Consider the following 6,000-nt stretch of genomic DNA (forward strand, 5'->3'; position numbering starts at 1 on the left):
GGAGGATAGCATAGCTCCTCCCTTAGAAAAAGACCTTGTCAACCTCCAACCCATTCTTTTTCATCTCTTTTACCACAATTTGATCATATTTGTGGTCCTTTATTCTGTGTGGTATCATGGCAGGCTAAAAATAACTTACTAAATTTAAATAAAAGTGAGGGAATGGAGGATGGAGTATGCATCTAACAGTCCTAAATTAAGTCACTGGTGTATAGATTACATTTGCAAATATGGATATGTGTGAATCACAGTATGTATATTAAAAACCTTATTTTTAAGTCAGATTTTTGTGCAGTTGAGCAATGAATGGCAGATGAGGCTCTAAAAAGAGAGACACATCCTTCAAGAAGCTTGCCGGAAAGGTAAGACTGGTAGGGACAGTAGTCCAGAAATTTAGGTTTTGTGGGAGAGGACACTAAAGTGAATTCAGAAAGAGGCGAGTTTTAAAAAAAAGGTAAGACTGATGACCAATTAATATTTATTAAGTGATGCTATTGATACTGAACTGAATGCTTTTATATGCACTAACTATTTGCTGTAGGTATTATTACCATCTTAATTTTTTAAGTGAATAAACTTAGGCCTGGATGATTAAAAAACTGAGACACAGAGTTGCTAAACACCATGGCTGAGAATTTTACTCTAAGCCTCTATGTAAACGTATAACCCCAACCCACCTTACTGTCTTCTTATTTATGAAGCATCTCAACTTTGAACTGCCATCCAACTTACTACTTTCTCTTTAAAAAATGAAGTTAAGGAGCTCAATGAAGCTTAATAGATGGTTTTAGTCAGAAAGGACAGTATATTTGTAAGGTTTCAGTGGAGAAAAACTTTTTAAACACTGCTTAACAGGGGAGGGCTTTACATTTGAATATATTTAGCTTTATTTGGTGTACGATCATTTAAAATTTTAAATAAAAGTTCGCTTATAATGACTATGGTAATGTTTTGTCTGTGTGTGCTTAGTCACTCAGTCGTGTCCAACTCTGTGACCCCATGGACTGTAGCCCTCCAGGCTCCTCTGTCTATGGGGATTCTCCAGGCAGGGATACTGGAGTGGGTTGCTATGCTCTCCTCCAGGGGATCTTCCCAACCCAGGGATCGAACCCAGGTCTCCCTCATTGTAGGCAGATTCTTTACCATCTGAACCACCAGGGAAACCCTATGGTAATGTTTTATTGCAGTTGATTTTGTCTATATGAGGAAGGTGCCGTAGATGTCTGTGTAGTTGGTGACTATATTGTCAGATGGTTTTATTCTTTAGAACCGTGCTATTATACTAGATGTTCAAATAAGTGTACAGAATAGAAAAAGAAAAAAACAAAAAAGGATGGTTTCTTCTTTTTTAGGGAAGGACCAACAGTTTGTTTCTCCCTAAAATCTTCATTTAAGTGGATTTTTCATGGTCTAAAGTTTACCTTAAAAGCCTGATTCTTTGAATGTATTGAGATTATTTCTGTTTCTCTGGTATCATTTCTCACTGACTAATAGTGAAAGACTGATGTATATTTTGTTCCTGTTTTTTAGTCACTAAATCATGTCCGACACTTTTGTGACATTATGGACTATAGCCTGCCAGACTCCTCTGTCCATGGGATTCTCCAGGCAAGAATACTGGAGTGGGTTGCCATTTCCTTCTCCAGGGGATCTTCCTGGACCAGGGATCAAACCTGGGTCTTCTGCATTGGCAGGCAGTTTCTTTACCACTGAGCCACCAGGGAAACCTGATGTATACTAGCAGAATAAGTCCAAATATAAATAAGTAACAGAGACCAGAGGTGTAAACTAGACTAGAAAAGCACCTTTACTTCATGGAATTAAGCCTCTGCTGGGACCAATTGCTTGGTGTTCCTGAAATGAGTCCAAGGCAAGTTAATTTAATTTAAATTTATAGTATCATAACAGTTATCTAACACATTCATCTCATACGACGGTCTTACCTCAAGAACAGTTCATTATTTGTGGCTCATTGTGAGGAGAGGGTGCAAGTGTGTGTAATTATCTGGGCCCTTCATATGCAGCAGTGTATCAAGGTTTTTAAATTACTTAATTTCCCTTTCCTGCAACATTTTCTGGTCGATAATGTTATTCTCATTCTATACATGGGAAAACTAGAAGTAAAAGGTACTATGAATTGTCCAAGGTTTATAAATGCTTGATTCAGAATTGTAACCAAGGCCAATGCCACAGCCTAAGATCTAAAGGACTCACTCTATAATACTGTCTGCAGAATGCCTGCATTCATTTCCTAGGGCTCCTGTAACAAATGACCGCAAATTTAGTAGCTTAAAATAACAAAAATTTGTTTTCTCACAGTTGTGAAGGCCATAAGTCCAAAGTCAAGATGTTGACTCCTCCTGAAGGCTCCAGGGAAGAATCCTTCTGACCTTTTCTAGCTTCTAGTGGCTCACAGTTTTCCTTGGCTTTTGCCAACAGAACTCGAGTTGCCAACTCCACCTTTGCATGGCCTTCTTTCCTGTGTTTGTGTCTCTTTTCCTTTTTTTGTTTCTTATAAAGACATTTCTCATTGGTCTTAGGAACCACGCTAATCCACAGTGATCTTCTGTCAAGATCCTTATCTTAGTTATATTTACAAAATCCCATCTTCCAAATAAGATCACATTATGGGGTTCTGGGTGGACATGTTTTGGGGGACCACTGTTTAACCAATGACAGTGATCAAGGCTGAATTTTTAAAAACATTTTAAAATTGTAAAATATAACAAAAGTATGGAGAAATATGTGATACATGATATACACTATAATTAATAATAATAAAGTGATAAGCTGAGTAGCCACCCCTGGTATGGAGACATAGTACATTTTCAGCACTCTGAAAATGCACTGTTTTCTTTAGTAATCATCTCTCCATCCCTAAGATTATCTGAACTTTATGAGAATCACTTCCTCACTTTCCTTTAAAATTTTACTCATGTAGTAAAATAATACAGTTGTATATGTTTGTGAATTGTATGTAAATGAAACAATTATATATCATTTTGTGTTGTGCTTCCTTTAATTAACATCATACCTATAAGAATCATACACATTGGTAGGCAGAGTGGTTCAGTGGTAAAGAGTCTGCCTGTCAATGCAGGAGACATGGGTTCAATCCCTGGGTCAGGAAGATCCCTTGGAGAGGAAACTGACAGCGCACCCCAGTCTTGCCTGGGAAATGGCATGGACAGAGGAGCCTAGTGGGCTACTGTCCATGGGGTCTTAAAAGAGTTGAATATGACTTAGTGACTAAACAACAGCAATAAGAATCATATATATCACTGACTGGTTATAGTTAATTTTCTTTACAGCTTAAGCTATTCATTTTACTTTTGTTGCATATGTGTGTTATATATATATTTTTTGACTATCATAAATGCTCTTAGTAATTTTTATATATTCTAGTATAGCTGCAGGTTCATGTGAGATATATGCTTATTAGATAATGACAGTTTTTCAAAGCCATTGTAGCAATATAGCTCTCATCAGCAGTTCATGTTGAGTTCACATTGCTTTCACATATTTAATAGCTCATAGTGCTAGATAAAATTTTAGTTATCTGATAATTTCACAGGTGTGCATGTATATTCCATGATAGTGTTCACTTAAATATCCTGAATTACCAACAATATTGAAAATAGTTTCATAGTTTTATTGCATTTATAATTCTTTAAAAACAGTCTCAGATTCCAAACTTTCGTACTCAACCCAAGCCAATGAGAAAAGCTTTATCTCTCAGCTTATGGGATGGGAAAGGGAAGTGTTAAGAAAGTGAGAATATAGATCTTTTGACCAAAGATATATTTTTATCACAAATGAAATACAGCAATGAACTGATAAATTCTGAAGAAAATACAAGATCTGTACTAATAGAGTACCTTCAGATAAATATGCTCATAGTTGTGAGATTTTCTAATTTCCATTTCCCTTCTAGCTAAGGCTATGAACAATTTATGGCTTAATTAATTCTTAAGAACTCTAATATCCATATAAAACAGAATTTTAATGAAAATTTAGTTACTCAAAATAAGATTGAATCTGTCAGACCTGTATTAACCTAGTAAGTGGTAAACTCTCTTCTGCACATTCTCTTACCTGTGGTCATATTTTAGTATTATATCTCAGTTTGAAGATTTTTAGTAGCTTCCAGATTTACAATCCTAGTGTAGATATGCTTCTTTAAAATATTTTTTGTGCTTTATAATTATAATCACATCTCTTTCAGAAGAAGAAAAATAGAAAAGGTGGCCATTATGTATCAGTCTCTCTGGTGAATTATATTCTATCATGCTGCTATTGTCCCAATATATGTCTTACTAGTGGATATAGATTGAAATATGGGTAAATCTATATTATCATTCTACTGGGTGTTGGGGGCTTTCTCTTAAAATCATGCTTTTCAATTTGCTTTGAGTCTCTTTGGCTCCATCTCCTGCTGTTGTAATCATTAGAAGTCCATAGAGAGTGGAATTTCTCAAAATATAGATAGTTTTATTCAGAACATGAGCCCTGCAGGCATTTCTTTTCATTTTTACTTCACTTGGGATATACAGACGCACCTTTGACTTTCATATGCTTATTACAGAGCCTGAACACAGGGTATGTTTCCTTCTGCTCTGAGATACAGATGGCAAAAATCCTCAGTCTGCCAAGAAACTTTATTTGCTTCTAAATTCTGACTGGCCCATTATATGAGTTTGTTATATGAAGATTTTAATAGTGCACATAAGGGTCAAGCATTCTTTGTTGCTGAAATATTAAATCATCCTTTGGTTTTCTTACATCTGACAGTTGTTTTCTACTTCATCTTGAAAAGCGGAAGTTCATGAGCTTTTCATCCGGTGGAGTCGTTGGGTTTTATTCATGCTCAGACTCATTGAAACCTGCCAACCATATAAAAATAGTTGCCAATATGGGAGAAATTTTTCTTGTGTTGTGATAGAAAGGGTTTCACTGTTGAGAATGTGAGCCTAAAATAAAAACATATTCCTCCATTAAAAAGACAAAGAAAAAAAAAACATGGCTGCTTGTCCCAGGTGGCTTTTTACAAGAAAGATGAAAAAAATGGATTATTTGATGACATCTTAGATCTTAAATTATTTTTTGAACTACATGTACTTACAAAACTCGAATATGTGTGTGTGCATGTATGTATATATATGCACATACATGCAAACACACATACATATACATTCAGTGTTCAGTTCAGTTCAGTTCAGTCACTCAGTCATGTCCGACTCTTTGCAACCCCATGAATTGCAGCACTCCAGGCCTCCCTGTCCTTCACCAACTCCCAGAGTTCACTCAGACTCATGTCCATCGAGTCAGTGATGCCATCCAGCCATCTCATCCTCTGTCGTCCCCTTCTCCTCCCGCCCCCAATCCCTCCCGGCATCAAGGTCTTTTCCAATTAGTTACCTCTTCTCATGAGGGGGCCAAAGTATTGGAGTTTCAGTAAGAAACAGTGTTAACTTAATGTCAATGTTAAATTGGATACAAACTTTCTTGGACTTGTTTTCTGTTTTTGACAAACTAAGAAAGCAAGCAAATATTTTTCTTTTTTAAATTTACAAGTGTTTTCTGGGACATAATTGAGATGTAGGTATCTGGATTTAAAAAAATATTCAAAATGACCTGACTTTTTTTTCCAAAGTAAATGTCACTTAGCACAAGTATGGTTTTTCTCCAGTATGGTTTTTCTCCACTACCTGGATTCTTTTGTTGGTTATATTGTTAGCCATCTAATCACCTATAGCAGCAAACATGAGGTCATAGTTAAAAACATTGAAGTCCTATTGATTCTGCCTGTTTGATATTTCCCAGTCATCTCTTTTCCTTCTGTTCAACTGATCTCAGTTCCTAACATTCAAAATTTTTAAAGTTTTTATGTGGCCATTTTCCTTTCCAGTTTCTATCTACTCCAATTCATTCTAAATGCTACTTTCACTATCATTTTTCAAAAATATAGTTCTTATCCCATTATTTTTTCTTCTAGAAGAT

Source organism: Oryx dammah, unplaced genomic scaffold (genome assembly GCF_014754425.2).
Source record: "Oryx dammah isolate SB20612 unplaced genomic scaffold, SCBI_Odam_1.1 HiC_scaffold_12, whole genome shotgun sequence".
Taxonomy (NCBI): Eukaryota; Metazoa; Chordata; class Mammalia; order Artiodactyla; family Bovidae; genus Oryx; species Oryx dammah.